This window comes from Bidens hawaiensis, unplaced genomic scaffold (genome assembly GCF_021521415.1).
Source record: "Bidens hawaiensis isolate Kalapana, Puna unplaced genomic scaffold, B.hawaiensis_p1.1 tig00039579_1, whole genome shotgun sequence".
NCBI lineage: Eukaryota > Viridiplantae > Streptophyta > Magnoliopsida > Asterales > Asteraceae > Bidens > Bidens hawaiensis.
Window position 1 is genome coordinate 154,946 of NW_027496967.1, and position 21,956 is coordinate 176,901.

The 21,956-nt window shown below is 37.7% G+C and overlaps 1 non-coding gene and 1 pseudogene across 2 annotated transcripts; both read left to right on the forward strand.

The window, feature by feature from the left end:
- Nucleotides 1–1,209: 1,209 nt before the first annotated feature.
- LOC143591341 (sulfate transporter 4.1, chloroplastic-like) lies at nucleotides 1,210–11,106 on the forward strand (annotated as a pseudogene). The gene is made up of 17 exons (XR_013145647.1): nucleotides 1,210–1,565; nucleotides 6,215–6,263; nucleotides 6,357–6,555; nucleotides 6,690–6,858; nucleotides 6,972–7,037; nucleotides 7,118–7,225; nucleotides 7,570–7,677; nucleotides 7,760–7,825; nucleotides 7,916–7,976; nucleotides 8,071–8,198; nucleotides 8,597–8,638; nucleotides 8,762–8,878; nucleotides 8,954–9,005; nucleotides 9,086–9,224; nucleotides 9,305–9,393; nucleotides 9,474–9,550; nucleotides 10,330–11,106. The product of XR_013145647.1 is annotated as a sulfate transporter 4.1, chloroplastic-like (transcript).
- A 664-nt stretch (nucleotides 11,107–11,770) lies between these two features.
- On the forward strand, nucleotides 11,771–11,927 carry LOC143591350 (U12 minor spliceosomal RNA). Its single transcript, XR_013145649.1, has one exon. It is a non-coding gene; the product is annotated as a U12 minor spliceosomal RNA (small nuclear RNA).
- The last annotated feature ends 10,029 nt before the right edge of the window (nucleotides 11,928–21,956 follow it).

Below are 21,956 nucleotides of genomic sequence, written 5' to 3' on the forward strand. Positions count from 1 at the left end.
TTCTTGTTGGGTTCGAACCTAGAATTAAAGCCCTAATTTGTCCCTTCATCAAAATATTTTTGAGTTGACCTAAATGAGAATCGAATATACGTCCACTAACGGATAACAACCTCTTACCACCAGATCAAGTTCTCAGGATACATATTAATAGTTCATAATATGCCTTTATTAGTAGTGCTTACTTTTTCACAAAACTATTTGATTTTATTATAAAACAAAAGTAGGACGCCTCAAATGGAATGAACTTGGTGAAGAATGGAGTCCGGATACATCATCTATCACTAGAATTCAGATCTTTAGCACGATACATCTCCTACTGACAGGCTTTCTATTTTAATGTGACTTTTAACTAAACAAATATCTGATATTCAGCTTGGTTGATAACTTGATAAATATACAGTAAATCTTGCACATTTTTTGACCCAATACATTGCATTTTAAACGACACAACATCTAAATATTATAACATTAAATCTAATTAATTAAAAAAATCTTTCAATAAATACAAAAGTAATTTACAAAATCACTCAACTTTCAATGTGTATTTTTAAAATAAATGCTATTTTTCTTAAAATTAAATAATGTAGATGGATTATACATGAATTTTGATTATTATTTCCATAGCCATCTTACATAGGACCATCCAAGCTACTAAACGGTAGTTCAATTTCGCCTCTGTTTGTAAACGAGCTAATTGGCTCAATTCGTTTTATAAACAAGCCAAGCCTCGTTCAAGTCGATTTGATCTAATTTTTTTAATGATAAATAATCTTACGTGTAAACCTTTCATTTTGAGGCTATGCCCAAGGGCCACTCATCGATCGTCATGGGACTGTACTCATCTGATGCGCAGAAACCATATAGAATCCGTATATCCTCGCTCTATATCAAGTTCGAACCAATGATTAAAGCCATAATTTATTCATTCACCCAGATATTCATAAAAATAACCAATAGAGAATCAAATCCGGATAATATCCAGAGGATAGGACAACTAACTTGGATCTAAATATCTAATTATATATTTTTATGAAGGGTGAAATTTCATTAAATTAAATATTAATTAAATTATTAAGCTTAAGCTGAAAAATATAAACTAATCGGACCTACAAATTGTTGACGTAAGGAACTTAACAAACACCAAAATAGACTTTCATTTCATTTAAAATCAAATCGTAAAAATTAATTAAGTCGTGGTTATCGGCGTAGGCAATTCCCTCATAATAATAATATTCAACGTGCACCAGGCAGGGGTGCGCATGGAGATAACTTACGCATCCTCTAGTCTCTCTGACCTCGTCTCCGTCTCATCATCAGCGTCCGCCATGCCACGAACTCGTCCGGTCAAAGTCATACCTCTCCAACACGCCGACACCACCACGCCGTCATCATCCTCCGCCTCGTCGTTTTCGAGATGGAAGTCGAAAGTGAAGCGGATGAAGACCGTAGACTGGATCGATTTGTTCCTTCCGTGCTCCAGGTGGATTCGTACGTACAATTGGCGCCAGAATCTGCAGCCTGACGTCATCTCCGGCGTCACCGTCGGAATCATGCTCGTTCCGCAGGTGATTGATTGATTGATAAGTGTCGAAACACGAGATGAATCTGACCTGATCCATGACGATGTTTCCACGGATTTCGAGATGAACGAACCACGTCTTGATCTTCTTCTCCGGCTGGTTGGGATCTGCAATGACTTTTTTGGGGTGTGGAGGTGACCGCTAAGAAATCTCCAGGATCTCTTGTTCACAGACACAAAAATATGGTGGTGGCTCTTATTGAGAATGACCAACCCCTAATAAGGAGGTGGAGACCTCCTTATATAGGGAGCCTCATGGCCACCATCATGGTACCCTAATGGGCCTAACCCAGTTAGGGTTACCTCCACAAAACCCCCTCAGCCCAATAACATTGTATTAGTCCATATAATAAAATAAGCCAAACATAATAAATTTAGGGTCGTAAAACCGGGTTTAGTACCATACCCCTACAAGCCCCCCCAAGTCCAGCGTTGCTCCTGGGCGCGCAAGCGTTTAGGTGGAGCGTTGGACTTTATGAGGTGTGTTAGGGCGTGAGGCGGTTTTTTCCCTTTTCTTCGGCCTTATCTTTATTGTCTTTGAGTTTTGGGAGGTTTTCTTCATGATGGTGACGTGTTGTGGTTTTTATGATAATGATGGTGCACTAGCATGAATAAGATATAGCACGCCGAATAATAAAAGCCTGCGCGCGAGACGACTTACGAGCTATGAGAATAATAAAGCTTGCGCGCGAGGCGACTTATGAGCTATGAGAATAATAAAAGCTTGCGCGCGAGGCGACTTACGAGCTATAAGAATAATAAAGCTTGCACGCGTGAGGCGACTTACGAGCTGTAAAAATGATGAAGCCTGCGCGCGAGGCGACTTATGGATCTATGAGAATAATGAAGCCTGCGCACGTGGCGTCTTACGAGCTATAAGAATAATAAAAGCTTGCACGCGAGGCGTCTTACGAGCTATAAGAATAATAAAAGCTTGCGCGCGAGGCGTCTTACGAGCTATATGAATAATAAAGCTTGCGCGCGTGAGGCGACTTACGAGCTGTAAAAATAATGAAGCCTGCGCGCGAGGCGACTTACGGATCTATGAGAATAATGAAGCCTGCGCGCGTGGCGTCTTACGAGCTATAAGAATAATAAAAGCTTGCGTGCGAGGCGTCTTACGAGCTGTAAGAATAATAAAAGCTTGCGCGCGAGGCGTCTTACCAGCTGTATGAATAATAAAGCTTGCGCGCGTGAGGCGTCTTACGAGCTGTAAAAATAATGAAGCCTGCGCGCGAGGCGACTTACGGATCTATGAGAATAATGAAGCCTGCGCGCGTGGCGTCTTACGAGCTATAAGAATAATAAAAGCTTGCGCGCGAGGCGTCTTACGAGCTGTAAGAATAATAAAAGCTTGCGCGCGAGGCGTCTTACCAGCTGTATGAATAATAAAGCTTGCGCGCGTGAGGCGTCTTACGAGCTGTAAAAATAATGAAGCCTGCGCGCGAGGCGACTTACGGATCTATGAGAATAATGAAGCCTGCGCGCGTGGCGTCTTACGAGCTATAAGAATAATAAAAGCTTGCGCGCGAGGCGTCTTACGAGCTGTAAGAATAATAAAAGCTTGCGCGCGAGGCGACTTACGAGCTATAAAATGATGATAATGACTGGCCCACAAGGGCCTCCTCCGCGCAGGATGAATATCCCGGCCTGTTTTCAAAATAATAATGGAGGCACAAATGGCCAGATAATAATAATGATGTCATAGGTGTTTGTGCGGCTCGTAGCCGAACCTGCAAAAACATGTCAACTAAAAGTGGATGTATTGCATGGTTCCCATCCTCGGGCAAATTATGAGGTGTGCCCAACCTTTAAGCTTGGCGCGTGGCCTATTTATGAGGATTCCCAACCTTTAAGTTTGGCGCGTAGCCATATGGGATATTATGAGGATTCCCAACCTTTAAGTATGGCGCGTAGCCATATGGGATATTATGAGGATTCCCAACCTTTAAGTATGGCGCGTAGCCATATGGGATATTATGAGGATTCCCAACCTTTAAGTATGGCGCGTAGCCATGTGAGTACAATCATGGTTGTTCTTATCCTGATTTGGATTAGACTGTTCATTTGTTATGTCGCTTACGCGCGGCCTGCGCAATGTCTCCTTTATTCTCACGCGCAGATGTGGTGCGTGAGCGTGCATGATGCGTGAGCATCTAATATGCATGAGCATACGTGAAGCCCAATAACATATGTGATGCGTGAGCATATGAGATGCGTGAGCATGTGATATGCGTGAGCATACGTGATGCGTGAGCAAGCGTGATGCGTGAGCATATGTGGTATGCGTGAGCATACGTGATACGCGTGAGCATGTGTGATGCGTGAGCATGTGATATGCGCCACGAGCATAGGTTTTGGCTGTCTTCATGAGCATGTGATATGCGTGAGCTGTGGCGTAGAGTAATCGCCGGGAGCGCGCATGCGATCCGCTGTGGCGTAGAGTGATCGCCGGGAGCGCGCATGCGATCCGCTGTGGCGTAGAGTGATCGCCGGGAGCGCGCATGCGACCCGCTGTGGCGTAGAGTGATCGCCGGGAGCGCGCATGCGACCCGCTGTGGCGTAGATTGATCGCCGGGAGCGCCCATGCGGCCCGCTGTGGCGTGTAGTGATCGCCGGGAGCGTGCATGCGGCCCGCTGTGGCGTAGAGTGATCGCCGGGAGCCCCGGCCCGCTGTGGCGTAGAGTGATCGCCGGGAGCGCGCATGCGACCCGCTGTGGCGTGGAGTGATCGCCGGGAGCGCGCATGCGACCCGCTGTGGCGTGGAGTGATCGCCGGGAGCGCGCATGCGGAATCCGAAGTTGATCCACAGGGAGCGATTTTGATCCGCGGTGGCGCGCACGATCTAGAGATTTTGAATATCCACATCAGGTAGATTTTATGTAAAACCAACAGATCTAATAGGATTTATAGATCTATGAATATGAAGTGTGACTGTTGCTCAAACGAACCCAGATCTGAAAAAATCATAACTAGATTTGGTATATTTCACTCAGAAAAAACACAGATCTAAGGGTTTTCCCCAAAAGTTCGGTGGTATTTCTTCCTGTGTATTTCCAGATCTGGAAGTATTTTTTAGATCTATGGATTTTTGGATTTCCATAGAACATATCTGAAAGAAGAAACCGTAGACCCGAGATATTGATGAACAGATCGGAGGGCCGAGACGAGAAGCGAAGCGTGGTTCATTGCCGTCCCACGGATGGCGCCAATGTCGAAACACGAGATGAATCTGACCTGATCCATGACGATGTTTCCACGGATTTCGAGATGAACGAACCACGTCTTGATCTTCTTCTCCGGCTGGTTGGGATCTGCAATGACTTTTTGGGGGTGTGGAGGTGACCGCTAAGAAATCTCCAGGATCTCTTGTTCACAGACACAAAAATATGGTGGTGGCTCTTATTGAGAATGACCAACCCCTAATAAGGAGGTGGAGACCTCCTTATATAGGGAGCCTCATGGCCACCATCATGGTACCCTAATGGGCCTAGCCCAGTTAGGGTTACCTCCACAAAACCCCCTCAGTCCAATAACATTGTATTAGTCCATATAATAAAATAAGCCAAACATAATAAATTTAGGGTCGTAAAACCGGGTTTAGTACCATACCCCTACAATAAGTGTTTGACTAGAAATTAGAAAATTAGAATAGTGGAATTGATTTTATTGATTCGGATGCATTTACTTGGTTGGATAGTAATTTGACACGTGCTTAATTAATTAATTATTGTGTTATAATGTTTAAGTGATCTGTTTAGAAGGTATGTGTGTATGATTAGGCTGTTGATGAAGTATTAGTGACATTCAGATCTGTTACTAAATATAGGATTTATAATTTAGTGTAATTGATAGATTCAGTTCTGGCAAATAGATCTAAACGTGTTAAACTGGTCAGACACGACACGATAAACTGATCGTGTCATTTTCTTCAAACACGAACATGAAACTGTTTATAAATGTGTGGATTCGACTTGTTTAATACGATCTAAACGTATTAAACTGTTTATATGTATATTGGACGACTGGTAGTGGTGGAGTTGTAAAATCGTAGAGGCGTAAAGGAAGGAAGTAGTCGTAGGACTAATTGACTAAAAGAAGCACATAGGGATTTATTAATATAAATATATATATTTAAAAAAAATAAAAATAAGTAGACACGATTTTTATAATGCCTTAAACTTGTCGGTTTTAGTAGTATAATATGTGTGTGTTTAAAAATAAAAACATAAATAAGTATGATCAGGTCTAAACAGGTTTAAGCTGTCCAGACATGATTTTTATCATGTCGTGTCGACCTGCGTAAGACACGAAACCTGTTAAGCTCACACCCAAACCTGTTTAACTCCGTGTCGGGTTAACAGGTCCATGTCTTAAATTTCCAGCCCTATAGGTGGATGATGAACTTTGCCTCCATTTTCAAAATTTGGTACCAATTTGAAAAGGCTACAGCCACATTGTTCAAAAGAGTTGTTTTAAGCACCAGTAAATTGTTTTTGTGCACTTAATTTTGAGAGGATGATAGTCTTGTTCCTAAACATAATTTTGTTATTTGCTGAATATAAATGTTTAATAATTTGTATATAATCTTTTTTTTTTGTTTTGGTTTTCTTATTTCTGTTTTTGTGTGATCAGTCTATGTCATATGCAAAGCTAGCTGGACTACAACCGATATATGGACTTTGTAAGCTGAACATTTGGTCCTTTTAGAAACTAGTTTTATGCTGTGATCACAAGAAGATCAATTTAACTGTTCTTTTATTATCGTTCATTTCAGATACTGGATTAGTGCCTGTATTTGTGTATTCCATATTCGGGTCATCTCGCCAGCTGGCAGTTGGTCCAGTAGCATTGGTTTCTTTACTGGTCTCTAATGTTCTTGGCAATTTTGATTCATCTGGTGAATTGTATACAGAACTCGCGATATTGTTGTCACTCATGGTCGGGATTCTAGAATGCACAATGGGGCTTTTAAGGTACTTTTTCTTCATCCATCTTTTTTATTATTAAAAGTTATATAACAATTTTAAATGGTAAAAATAGTGTTCTCTAAGTAGCATAAACTATTTGACGGTTTAATTAGTTATGTATTTTCTCTTAATGTTTATAGGCTTGGATGGATCATTCGGTTTATCAGCCACTCTGTAATATCTGGCTTTACAACTGCTTCAGCTTTTGTTATTGCTTTATCACAAGCAAAGTATTTTCTGGGATATGATGTGGACCGAAGTAGCAAAATAATCCCATTGGTCAAAAGTATTATAGCAGGAGCAGATAAGGTATCCTATTTTTCACCTGATTTATATTCTATTGGTGTTAATAGATAAATCATTATTACTTATATTTTCTCAATTATTTTTTCTAATCATTGACAAATTTTCATTGCCTGTAGTTCTTATGGCCACCTTTCTTGATGGGGAGTTTTATCCTAGCAATTATTTTAGTTATGAAGCATTTGGTACATGTTTTTTTCAGTTTATTATTTTCTTACCCATTGTACTTGATTTTTTTAATTAAGTTTGATGGTTATGTTTACAGGGGAAAACAAGGAAGAATTTGCGGTTCCTGCGAGCAGGGGGCCCTCTCACTGCTGTTGTTGTGGGTACAGCCTTTGTGAAAATATTTCATCCCTCTTCCATTACTTTGGTGAGAATAATGAGAGAAGCTTTTTATGAAAAAATTGAACTTCTAAAATTATTTGATGACTGTTTTATGATATGATGCATCCGCTAATCTGTTGATAATTAAACAAAATCTGAATATGGGATAGTTTTGTTTTTAATATGTTGGGTTCAGATTGGTATACTGATTACTTGTTCAGCTGGAAAGAAAATGAATTTTGCGAAATTAATGCAAGCATTTGTTAAATTTTTGACAAATAGAAGCTAACTTCAGTATATGTTCATGAATATTTTATTCTTCTGATAAATCTATTCACTTTCTGTATCTTCTGTATTCTTATTCTAAAACACTATTATAAAATATTTCAGGTGGGAGATATACCTCAAGGGCTTCCACCATTCTCCATCCCTAAAGACTTTAGTTATGTCAAGTCGTTAATCCCGACCGCATTCCTCATTACTGGTGTGGCTATACTGGTAAATAAGATTACTGTGTAATTAAATATGATCATTATGTAATTTATTACCTTACCCATCTAATGATTAAGTTGTACTGCAGGAATCTGTGGGGATTGCTAAAGCTCTGGCAGCAAAGAATGGATATGAACTGGACTCAAATCAAGAGGTGTGGTTTATAACCAAATAAACAACAATAAAAGTTTATATTATCATAATATCCTTGATTTATAACCAAAGTGATGCTGTTTTCTAACAGTTATTTGGCCTTGGTGTGGCTAATATATGTGGATCCATGTTTTCAGCATACCCGTCAACAGGTGAGATCAGTGCAAGGGTTATTATTATGCGTGGACAAATCTGATAATAGTTAAAATGCACGTTACCCTTTTTATTATTTTTTATTTGTTATAGGTTCCTTCTCAAGGTCAGCAGTTAATCATGAAAGTGGGGCGAAAACTGGTTTATCTGGAATCATCATGGGCGTTATAATGGCTTGTGCTCTACAATTTATGACACCATTATTTGAAGTTATACCTCAGGTATACTCCTTAACCTCAGGTATACTCCTTAACATCATTGTCAAATTGTTATTTTTTTTTTTGAAGTATTTTTGATAGAAACCAGAAATCTAAATTACTGGAACTAAGAGTCTAAGATAACTAGCCACATTCGAGATAGGCTTGATCTCCGATTAGCCAATTCGAGATGGCAATTCTCCAAATACAAGGTTGATAAACCCTAATTTTAATTAACAATAAACATAGATATCCCTAACCTTAATCTCTACACTATTATAACAAGAAGAAAGGTAAAAACTGTCCCATGGTTTGCTCCTCTATTTTTGGTAACTGAATAATTGAGTTGACCCATTTTTTGGTAGCTGTTTAATTGTGTTGACTGCTTTGTGGGTACGTATCAATTTTCTTAATCTCTGCAGTGTGCTCTTGCTGCTATTGTGGTCTCTGCCGTCATTGGATTGGTTAGTATTGTTATTATAATCTGATTTCTATTTTGCCTTATGGTCTTCTTTTTTATTTTAATATTAATTCCAATTTCTTTACTCAAATAATCCTAAATTTTTTAAAATACCGTGTATGTAAAGGTGGATTGTGATGAGGCTATATTTTTATGGAAAGTAGACAAGAAAGATTTCTTTCTTTGGGCCGTTACTGGTGCAACCACTTTGTTCCTCGGTATTGAAATCGGTGTCCTTGTTGGGGTAAGCTACCCGCAACCACACACATATTCTGAAAGTTACTTAATCTAATTGACTTTTCGGTGTTTTAATACACAGGTTGGTTTTTCTCTGGCTTTTGTGATCCATGAATCGGCAAACCCGCATATTGGTAAGGTTATCATTTACATATTTATTTCTAAGAAAATGCTTTTCTGATTGATTAATGATTATAAATTTGTATTATTGCAGCTGTGTTGGGACGACTACCGGGGACCACCGTTTACAGGAACATCCAACAATATCCGGAAGCATACACATACAATGGCATTGTAATTGTTAGAATTGATTCACCTATATATTTTGCCAATACAAGTTATATTAAAGACAGGTGAGAATTATAAATTCAGCTTAAATTTGATAACTTTTTTGTGCTAAAAAGACTTCTAAATATATTTTGTGTAATACTAGGATCCGGGAGTATGAAATTGTGGTTGATCAGTCTAGCAAACGCGGGCCAGAAGTTGAGAGAATATATTTTGTAATCTTGGAGATGGCTCGTAAGTTTGTTTATCAGTTAATAGTTAACGAATGATTTATTAATTATATATTTATACGTTTATATTAATGTCATTTTCAGCTGTTACTTATGTTGACTCTAGTGCAGTTCAAACACTAAAAGAACTGTATCAAGAATACACCTCAAGAGACATCCAGGTACACATTTTTTTAGAATTATGGAAAGTTGTAAAATTACAACCAAAGTTGATAAAACTGGGGAAAAAACGTTAAATTTGAAATCGGAGCTCCAAATGAAGAATTTGGGATGTTAAGAGATGGTTTGTGTAAGAGGCATTTTCCTCCATTAGTTATGGGTCATGTAACTCCAAACAGAGTCAAAGCGATGCTCGTTTGAAGTTGGGCCCTTTTCTAGTCCACCTGCCTCTATCCAGTTTAGGGTTGTAAACGAGCTGAGCCAAGCCGGGATGGGGTGGGGTCGGGCTCGGCTTGTTTACAAACCAAGCCGAGCCAAGCCAAGCCAGGTCGTTTATCTTAACAAGCTGAAATGTTGAGCTTGAGGTTGGCTCGTCAGAAGCTTGAGCCAGTATGTATAAAAGTTGAAAAATAGTATTTGTAACATACATATAATGCAAAATTTATAAACTAAAAATATATGTAAAAATTTGGGTTTTATAATTTGGGATTTACTTTTAAACGAGCAAAATGAGATTTTTTAAAATTAAGAGAATTTTCAATAATTTTTATTTTTTATTAAAAAATGCCATACGACGTTAACTTATATACATATATAAATAAATTTGGGCTTAAATTTATACGAGACAGTTTTTTTCGAGCGAACTGAGACTTTTTGACAACCCCTGGTCTAATTGGTCAAAATATGTCGTTGCAAACTCTTGGATCAGCTACATATAAATTTCATTGCTTAGATGGAGCGGATTACTTTTTATCTAATTTTGTGATATCATAATATGCAGATAGCTATATCCAATCCGAACAAAGAAGTTCTATTAACGCTTGCAAAATCCGGATTCATTGACCAAATTGGTAAAGAATGGTGTTTCGTGAGAGTCCATGATGCGGTTCAAGTTTGCCTCCAACACGTTCCTAATCCAAACGACGCACCAAAAGTACCTGATTCGTCTCCCTCTAAGGTTTCTTGAAAGATTAGGAACACAAAGAAACGAGGATTTATCAGCATCTAAACTGGAGTCTGGCGAAAGAGAATCTAGAGTATCTAAAGATTCCGACTCGCATTTGGAACCCTTGTTACCAAGGAAGTCTCAGTAAAGATTCATTTGCATTGAAGTTTTACCATATTCTTATGATTCAAACAAAGTGTTGATGATTCTTTATAGGGTTGTTAGTTTCTGTAAGTTATGTTTAAAGTTCCGTTGGTCCCAACATTTTGAGAGTCATCATTGGTGTATATTATATGATTCTGGCCATATGTTTTTGTAATTAATCAATAAGTTTGGTGGAATATTCTGTATATCCGAAGGGCAAAAACTAGACTCGTGTACTCTCGTTTGCACTCAATACATATGCATTTACCGCATACGTAGATAAATCACACATGATATTACAGTTTGATAGTTAAGTATTGTCTTTGGTTCTTTGGTGTCACACAGCTTATTCTGTTGGAAGGAATTGAGACTGACGATGGTAAACTAAGATGTTATGGTTGGAGTTATAAATGATTAAAATGTTATGGTAAATTGAAATGTAATGGTTTAATTAAGAAGTGCATAACGTCTTCCCATGTCATTCTCACGTAGACAATGAGCTTTAACTAATCCATCTTTTAGCTGTCAGGCTATCGTTTAACTAATACTTAAATAGAAACGGTAAATAAAGGTGTGTGTGTTTGCATGTGATTGGTGAGAGAAGTGGACCTCAACCCACCCAAAGAGTGGGAAGGTGTTAAGGGGCTAGCGCCCTTTGGTGTGGTGGTTTGGCGGACACAACTTTGTTAAAATGGTATTGAGGAGGTACTTTAATATGTTAGATCTTAGAACCAAGACTGAAAACACTTTGAAGACCCGTTTAGTTCGTGGACTTTATAAGAATTAGAGTTGGAGCTCATGATGTGGTTAAATATCTAACGAAAAAACAATACCAATACTGAATAAACTAACTCAAAATCGAAAATGAACGAATAAACAAAACAACCAACCGAAACCGAAGAACATACAATCGGTTCCATGATCTTAAAATCTAGTAACCAAACTGAAAGCGAAAAGTTCCAAGACCGAATGATTCAAACCTCTTATGGTGGAAACATAACTAAATGATTAGATTGATATAAAAAAGAGAGAACATAATATGTCTCTTATAAGTTGATCCCACATCGGGCAAAGGAAAGATGAAGATAGAGCCTTGTTGTATAAATACAAGGCATATGTGCAATTCTAGAACTTGCCTTAAACCAATGAGTAAGGAAAACAAAGCGAGCGGTGAGAGCCGATCGCCGCGCCACTCATAATCTTTTGAGCGCATGAATTTATGGAGGGATTATAGGCTGGCAGAGTGTTGACGCTGCTTACTTTGCAGAACTCACTTGTGCGGGCCTCCCAAACCCACCCTTGATTACCCAAGTCTAAATTTCTTTTTTTCAGCTAGCTATCAACTTCATATCTCTCATTTTTCTACTTTTAACAAAAACAATTAAGGCTAGCCTCGCATATTCTATTTTGAAAATCGGGCCAAAGGCCCATAAACCTTTACAGAACTACACTTTACTTTTTCCAAGTGTATGAAAGCACTTAACTTCATTATTACATATATTGATTTGGGTCCGTAAAGATGGTTGTGTTTTAAACGACACAAATGATGTACCATGTTTGACCAAATGACCATTTGATGACTTGTGAAAAGTCCCATTCATGTGTAACAACTAACAACTAAATGTTTGTATAATTCTGTGGCACATCAATGAAAACACAAAGCAAAACAAACAAAGAAAATCGGATAAAAAATAGCCACATGATTTTCATTAAACGATACGCTTGAATTGCTAGGAACATTGCTAGGAACATGGACATTCAAACCGGAGAGATTGAGAGAACTATAAAAATACGGAAGACAAGCCATTTGTGAAGATGCCAACGTAGTTTTAGCTAAATACACATGAAAGAGATTCGAAAATTGAGATTTAAGAAATTACGCTTAAAATATTGTTATAGAAAAAGAAAAAAAAAGTAATGTTTAGGCGTGCGTCGGAGACTTATGGAGATTTTTGCGAGAAGGGTACTTAACAAACCCTGTTTTGTATTTTTATTGTTATGCAAGTTGCATGCCCCGACAGTAATCCACATGTGATGGTCGACGGCTTACCACTGATAAACAATAAAATATATATGTATTTTTGTTTTTTTTGATTCGCCAATGTTCGTCGACAAAAAGTTATGTTGGTAAATTTCTAGGGAAAAAGTTGTTTTCTAGCTAGTAGTGATAGAGATTTAAGAATTTGGTTAGGCCCTCCTTAATTTGTCTTTTTCAAAAACTATACTATTTTTTTGAAGTGGTAGAGGATTGTTAGATTTTAAAATTACAAAAAGTGAAGGTTCTTTTGGATTGAAAACAAAATGATATTCACCACTATTAAGAACGCTCACCAACCGGTCCAACAAACATTTTACAAGAAGTAAGTCACCATGAATAGGGTAGGAGGATGGTGCTCAGGTTTGATCTAAAACCTCCACAAGATCTCTACCTCCTTAAGTCTTATACAAAATAAGAAAGAGAAACATATAACTATTAGATGAGTTTGGCTGGTTCAATGAAACACACCAATTCACATAAGTGACACCTATTGTGATTTGTTGTCAAAGGCCGACGGTTCAAAGGTTTGTGATTGCGGTTACCGATGAACCATAGCGACTCATGATAAATGCGCAATAATTTGAAATGTGACAAAGACGCTTATATATAATAACCACCAAATTTTATATGGAGAGAAGATAATCCTTACATAGATGTAACAAAAAAATTCTCTTAGTTACTAGAATATTATATATGAAGGGGGTATATTTTCTAGTTACTTTAAATCCTTGAAAAGGTAATAACCATCCGTGTAGTGTTGATAAGATATGTCACCCGTTGCTTAATTGTGTGACAAGAAGAGATTGACCCGTGAATATAGTCTCCACTGTTACCCAATTTTACAATACACACACACACACAAAGTTTCGATTTCACCATTTATACTATTAATAAAATACATTTTTAAACCCATTCAATCTTTGTTAGCTTTTTAAATTAACATTTTAATACAAAATAGTGTTAATTTTTCTTTTGAACATTATGATATAAATTGAATAGAAAACCGACTTGTATTCTAAATAAAGTATTGTGTAGTATTGTAAACTAGGGATTCAAACTTTTACCAAGTACTGGCAACGTGCCTATTTCAACCAAACAACATCGATACTGATTTTCATATTTATGGTTTTCTGTTTCGATATAAGTTGTTCACTTCTTGTTTCATGCCATGACTTATCAATGTGGTGCTTTGCTTGGGAATAACCAAATGCTGTAATAAGTAACAGATTAGGGAATGAAGTCCTTTTGGTCTTTAGGCATTAAATAAAGTAAAAGATTTAAAGGCTAAAGTTTTGTGACCCTTAGAACCTTCCTTTATCTAGGATATAAGGAAAGTGCTTTGGTATAGTGTTGGCGGCTTGATAGGCTACGAATAGGAATCGAAAGTTGATATTAGCTGGGTTAGGTGGTTACAATATCCGCTTCTAGTCTTGTAATGTTGTTTTGTTCTCTCCTACTCTTCTAGTGTCTTGCCAGAGGAGTTTTCTGTAATTAGTAAGTCAAGTCCAAGAGCTTTTTGTTACAAACAGTAATTAGCAAGTCAAGTCCAAGAGCTTTTTGTTACAAACAGAGTGGCACGCAGCCAAAATAATCAACGCACTAAACTAACGAATATCACGCAGAAACAAAAAAATAATAAACAATAAACACGACACAAGAATTTTATTTGGTTCGGTCCAGTGGGAGATCTACGTCCACGGGTTGTAGATACGTTATTTCATTATTAGGTGTAAGAATTACAACTACATCATAAGGGGTATATATAATTACAAGATTAGTATTAGCAACTTAGCAAAGCTTAGACAACAATAAAACATTATATACTGAAGTTTGGCAACTAGAATCGATAAACAAAAAAAAAACAAAATTTATATCGTATTTTTCATTAAACTAGAAACTTACAATCAGAATGATATAATCCACAAGCTCGGGTATATATACTAACTAGCTTTAGAACCCGTGTGATACACGGTAAACTCAAATGAAATACAATCAACCTATATAAATTAAATGATTAAATAAAAAAACTTATAATCAAATTAAATAATTTAATAAGTTCAAATTATATTTTCTAGTGGAATATTCATACAAATATGTGGTGCATTCTCACACAGTTTTCTTCATAATCACGAAAAGATGCACATAGTGATCTTATAAGTTGTAATTATATTTTTTAACTGAATAACGAATTATAACAAAAGATGATAAGATATTTTATAACAAATGACATAAAAAAAGAACATTATATATAAAATTAGAGCCAGCCATCCCAATTTCCTTCTTCTTTGCAAACCGGGCCAAAGACCCAAAAGGCTTTACAACCCAACACCTTTTTTTGTCCAAAAATATGAGAGCACTTAACTTCATTACATATTGATTTGGGTTGGTAAAGATGATTGTGTTTAAAAGGACACAAATGATGTATGATGTTTGACCAAATGACCATTTGATGACTTGTGAAGTTAGAAGTCCCATTCATGTCTAACAACTAAATGCTTGTATAATTCTGTGGCACATCAATGAAAACACAAAGCAAAACACATAAAGAAAATTAGATAAAAAAAATAGCCACATGATTTCATTTAACGGTACGCCTTGAATTGGTAGGAAGATGGACATCCAAACCGGAGAGATCGAGAGAACTATAAATACTATAGACAAGTCACTTGTGAAGATGCCAATGTATTTTGAGCTGAATACACATGAAAAGAATTCATAAATCGATATATAAGAAACTACGCTTAAAAGATTGTTAAAAAAATGAAAAAAAGGTAACGTTTAGGCGTGTGTTGGGGATTTATGGTGATTTTTGCGAGAAGGGAACTTAACAAATCCTGTTTTGTACTTTTATTGTTTTGCAAGTTGCATGCCCCGGCAGTAATCCACCTGGTCGACGGCTTACCACTGATAAATAATATATATATATATATATATATATATATATATATATATGTTTTTGTTTGATTCGTCGGTGTTCATTGACAGAAAGTTATGTTCGTAAACTTCTAGGGAAAAAATTGTTTGCCAGCTAGTAGTGATAGAGATCTAAGAATCTGGTTAGATCCTCCTTAACCCGTCTTTTTATATATATGAAAGTAGTAGAAGATTGTTAGGACTATTTTTAAAATTACAAAAAGTGAAGGTTTTTTGGATTGAAAACAAAATGATATTCACCAGTCACCACTATTAAGAACGCTCACCAACCAGTCCAACGAACATTTGTACAAGAAGTAAGTCAATATGAATATATAGGGCAGGAGGATGGTGCTCAGGTTTGATCTAAAACCTCCACAAGATCTCTACCTCCTTAAGTCTTATACAAAATAAGAAAGAGAAACGTAGATGAGTTTGGTTGGTTCAATGGAACACACCGGTTCACATAAGTGGCACCTCTTGTGATTTGTTGTCAGAAGTGTTGGTAATTTCCATATTATTAGGCCTGTCACGTGTCGGTAACCGGGTTGGACCTATTAGGCCTATGGAATTCATTAGTGAAGTAATGGGTTTATGGGGTTATAATTGGGCTTTTATATTTGATAGCTACTTGTTAACCAAGTTAGGATATCCCTATAAATATATAGCCATGTTAGGGTTATTGTATAAGTGAGAGAGATTATTGTAATTGAGTTTTGTGCTAGTTTCTTGATTATAATAATACGTGAGTTTACTCTAAATATTGTGTGCTCGTTTGTGTTTCGTTATCAATTCGTTCTTAAATTGGTATCAGAGCCAGTTAAGTTTTTCGTGCTAATTGATCGACGCCCGTGATCAATCATATCATCCAGTCGATATCGCCGCTGCCAAGTTTTGCAAGAAAACGAAGATCTTATTCAAAAGGGAATTATTTAATCCTAATTATTTGATTGGTAGTTTCATACTAGAAGTCAAAAAGAGTATTTGATTTTTTGGTGTTTGCCGACAAGGAATCAAGAAAGAAAATAATAATAATAAAATTTGTTTTTTTGAATTCTTTGGTTCTTGGATATAGAAGTCAGAAGGCCCCGAAAAAGAAAGAAAGAAAGAATAACAAGTGGTTTAATTCTTTTTTTGCTTTATTGGTTCATCTTGTTTTCGCGATTGGAGTTTTACGAAGAACGATGGGTGATGAGGAAGCAGTGAAGACGAGCGGCGTAAGCGGGAGTGGGAACCCGAATGCGTTCCAAAGTCCCATGCTTACCTCTACCAATTACACGGTATGGGCTATTCGAATGAAGGTACTCTTGAACGTGCATAAGGTTTGGAATACCATTGATTCGGGTGAAACCGATGCTGATAAAAACATCGCGATAGCGTTGATTTATCAATCGATCCCGGAAGCGACAATCATGCAAGTGGGTAACTTGATTTTCGCCAAGGAGATTTGGAACGCGATTCAGACGCGTAATCTTGGGGCTGATTGGGTTAAGGAGTCAAGATTTCAAACTCTCATGAATGAGTTTGATGGTATGAGGATGAAAGAGACGGGGACCATTGATGAGTTTGTGGCGAAACTCTCGTGTACGGCGTCGAAGGCGGCGAGTTTAGGAGAGATGATCGAGGAAACTAAGATGGTCAAGAAGTTCCTTTCAAGTCTACCCCGAAGTAAGTTTATTCAAATTGTTGCATCCCTTGAACAAACTTTGGATCTCAAAACTGTTAGGTTTGAAGACGTGGTGGGACGTTTAAAAGCATACGAGGAGAGGATTCGGGAAGAAGACACGCATTCCGAAACCCAAGGTAAGCTTATGTTTCAAAGGTCTGAATCCTCAAGTAGTCGGTACAATGATCGTGAGTCCACTCGTGGAGGTCGTGGACGTGGAGGAGGGCGAGGACGAGGTGGTCGCGGGTCGAGTCAAAACCGCGGTCATCAAGAAAACGCCATGAACCGGGAAAACCGTGAACATAAGGGCAAAACCCGGGACTTCTCAAAGGTTCAATGTTATCAATGTGATGAGTTTGGACACTTTGTCCATAAGTGTCCCAACCGAAAACAGAAAGTTAAAGGTGAAGCAAAGCTAGCTGAAGCATCCGAGACAAGAGATCCTTCTTTGTTTATGATGAAGTGTGTTCAAGAAACAGTGTTCTTGAATGAAAAGAAGGTTATACCCGGAAACTACGATTCTAGAGATGTTGATGAATGGTACTTGGATAATGGCGCAAGTAACCACATGACGGGTAACAAGTCTTTCTTTTATGAACTTAACAATCATGTCACGGGAAAAGTTAAGTTTGAGGATGACTCTTATGTTGATATAAGCGTTAAGGGGTCGATTTTATTTGAGGCTAAAAGTGGTGTACATCGTTTGCTTACGGATGTTTATTCTATACCGAGTCTTCAAAGCAATATTATTAGTCTCGGTCAAGCCTCGGAACACGGGTGTGATATTCATATAAAAGATAACTACCTTACGATGCATGATGGGCAAGGTAGGTTATTGATGAAGGTGACTCGTTCCCCTAATCGGCTATACCGGATACAATTAAAGATTGGTAAACCGGTTAGTTTACTTAGCCGAATTGAAGAAACAAGTTGGTTGTGGCATGCAAGGCTTGGCCACTTGAACTTCGAGTCAATAAAGCTAATGGCTAGGAGGGAGATGGTTGAAGGGATGCGTGGCGTTACCCATGAAAACAAGTTATGTGAATCTTGTTTGGTCGGGAAGCAAACGAGGCAATCCTTTCCTAATTCGGCGGCGTTTAGGGCAACTCGAGCCTTAGAACTTGTGCACGGTGATTTGTGTGGACCGATTACCCCTCCAACAATAGCGGGTAACAGGTACGTTTTTGTTTTAATCGATGATTACTCACGATTTGTTTGGACGTATTTGTTGAAGGCCAAAGATGAGGCGTTTGAAGCTTTCAAGAAGTTTAAAGAATTGGCTGAAAGTGATGTCGGGAAAAAGATCAAGACGTTTCGTACCGAACGAGGTGGTGAGTTTACCTCACATGAGTTCAACCAGTTTTCTGACATGGAAGGCATTCAAAGGCATCTAACGGCACCATACACACCTCAACAAAACGGGGTGGTTGAAAGATGGAACCGAACCTTATTGGAGATGACACGGAGTATGTTAAAAGCAATGGGTGTTCCGAATTACCTATGGGGTGAGGCAATCCGACATGCAACGTACCTCTAGAATCGGATTCCTACTCGTGCCCTAAAGGAGAAAACGCCATACGAGATGTTAAAAGAAAAGAAACCTAATATTTCTCATCTAAAAGTATTCGGTTGTGTGGCGTATGCAAAAATAGTGGGCACTCACTTGAAAAAACTCGACGATTGTTCGAGAATTTTAGTGCATATCGGAGTCGAGAATGGGTCCAAAGCTTACCGGTTGTTCGATCCGAAGACCCAGAAGGTTGTGATAGCTCGTGATGTGGTTTTTGACGAGAAGAAGACGTGGTTTTGGTCTAATTCGGGTCAATCGAATGAAGAAACGGAGCTAGCACAGGGTTTATTTTGGGTTGATTGGAATGGGGTTATTGATCCCGGAGTTGGGCAAGTTGTAACTGAGCCTATTGGAAGCAACAACATCAGCGACGACTATTCAGCTTTGTCGCCAAATTCAGCAACAGCATCAGCGACAGCTTCTGTCGCTAATTCAGACAGCCCATCAGCACCTTTAGCGACAGATTCTGACACTCTGGTCGCTAATTCCAACAACTCAGCATCCAGTTTAGCGACACCAGCAGCAAATGGTTTAGCGACAGCAACACTTATTGAACCAGAAAGTAATCTGAGAAGATCTACACGTGTTCCAATCGCACCGGTTAAGTTCAATGATTATGTCCTATGTTCGGAAGTGAAGGACATTGAACTTCTTTTGTTAGAAGAAGGTGAACCGAGGAATTTTGGTGAAGCAAAATTCAAACCGGAATGGATAAAGGTTATGCAAACGGAACTCGAATCTATTAAACGAAAAGACACATGGAAGTTGACCGAGTTACCGAGAGGGGCTAAAGCTATCGGATTGAAGTGGGTTTTCAAAGTGAAAAGAAACGCGGATGGTTCGATTAATAAATATAAAGCAAGACTCGTAGCAAAGGGTTATGTGCAACAACCTGGAGTTGATTTTGACGAGGTCTTTGCTCCGGTGGCGAGACTTGAAACCGTACGTATGCTCATTGCCATTGCAGCTACTGAAGGATGGCAATTACATCATTTGGATGTAAAGTCAACATTGTTAGTGGTGGAGCATATTAGTGGCAAGAAACAACGAGCTGACAATCTTACGAAAGCACTTGCAAGAATCAAGTTTGACGAGATGAGAAGATTGCTCGGTGTTGAAGATCTCCTAGGTTCGAGTAGGAAATTAGGGGGTGATTGTTGGTAATTTCCATATTACTAGGCCCGTCACGTGTCGGTGACCGGGTTGGATCTATTGGGCCTATGGAATTCATTAGTGAAGTAATGGGTTTATGGGGTTACAATTGGGCTTTTATATTTGGTAACTACTTGTTAACCAAGTTAGGGTATCCTTATAAATACATAGCCATGTTAGGGTTATTGTATAAGTGAGAGGGATTATTGTAATTGAGTTTTGTGCTAGTTTCTTGATTATAATAATACGTGAGTTTACCCTAAATATTGTGTGCTCGTTTGTGTTTCGTTAACAATTCGTTCTTGAAGAAGGTGATAGTCAAAGGCTCATGATAATGGTTACCGATGAACCATTGTGACTCTTGAGAAATATGCCTGTTCAAAGGGGTTGCTTAACAAGTAAAAATGTAACAAAGATGCTTATATATAATAACCATCAAATTTCATTTGGAGAGAAGATAATCCTTACATAAAAAAATTTTTCTCTTAGTTACTAGAAAATTATATGTGAAGGGAGTATATTTCTAGTTACTTGAAATCCTTGAAATTGTAATCACAGTTAGTACAGGTTAATAAGATATCTCAACCGTTGCTTAATTGTATCTTAGAACGATAAATTGATTCTCAATGGTCCTAAGTGGCATGAACCTCATTCATTGGTGTCATGTGAACCCCCCCCCTCTCACGCATAACATGACCAAATGAAGGTGGTCATTCCCGTCATTTGAAGGGTGGTGGCCTCATCCACCAATCATTTTTTTTTCTTTTTGAAGGGAGATGTCGAATGATGGAGAAAAGACTGAGTTGAAATTAAGGTGGCACAGACGTTACAAATGTGGGAAATGATGTATACGTCCGTTTATCCTTATGAGGAGATTGACCATAAGCTCAAAATACATTACTAACAAAATAATATACATTTTTAACCCATTTTATCTTTGTTAGCTTTCCAAAAAGCATTTAACTAAAATTTTTTTGTAAGTGTTATGATATAAATTGTTTGAAAACCGAGTTGTATAAAAATAAAGTATTTTTTAGTATTGTAAACTAGGGATTCAAACATTAATAACCAAATTCAAGTAGCGTGCCTGTACCAACCGATCATCATCAGTATTGGTATACATTTTTATGCTTTTTGGTCACGATATAAGTCGTTTTCGATATAGAAGGTACCCTCAGGTGAAATTTACTAGCTATATATTTATTTACAAGAGGGAAATTAGAGATCACATGTCTCTATATAATAAATTGTTTTTCAATTCTTTACTCAACCTTTATTTAGAAACCAAAAAAACAACATTCTTCAAGGTTTTGTGTTTTGTCTTATCCTTTGTAGCTATTTCACACTTCAATTTGTGGGTCAACTACAGATTTGATTGGAGGTTCTGTTAACGTTACTTGTTAATAGATCTAGAAAACGAAGAATTGAGACCCTTTATTTTAGTATCTTAGTTAATTTATTTCATATGTTTGATTTAATTTATTTTGTATATCCTTGTCACTTTATGGAATAACATATACTAGAAATATCAATACCAGGAATATGATTACAAGATTCATTGAATGCCAGCAGAAGCCAAATCATGAGCAAAATGAGGTTAGATAAGGCTTAGCCGATACGCGTCAGTGTCCAATCAAATTGTGGAACTTTAAGGATTTTGTGGTTGTAGCTAGGTTAATTCTTTTTTAAGATAAGGTCATGATCCTTCTCAACATGTAAGGGTGTTTTCACCTCTCATTTAACTGTACACACTGGTAAGTTGCAATGTTCATGGTCCCCAGTACTTTTACATTTTTACATATGTTCTTTTGTGACGTTTATAGTTTGTCTATATATGTAGCTGGGCCTGTCCAAATTCTTTTGTTACATAGTATCAAATATTCTATGAGATTTTATGCATACTTCACTCCTATAAGTTGTCTAGACTATATATTGAGCATGTGTTTCACCTGTGTTAAACTGAAACACTAGCAGCATTT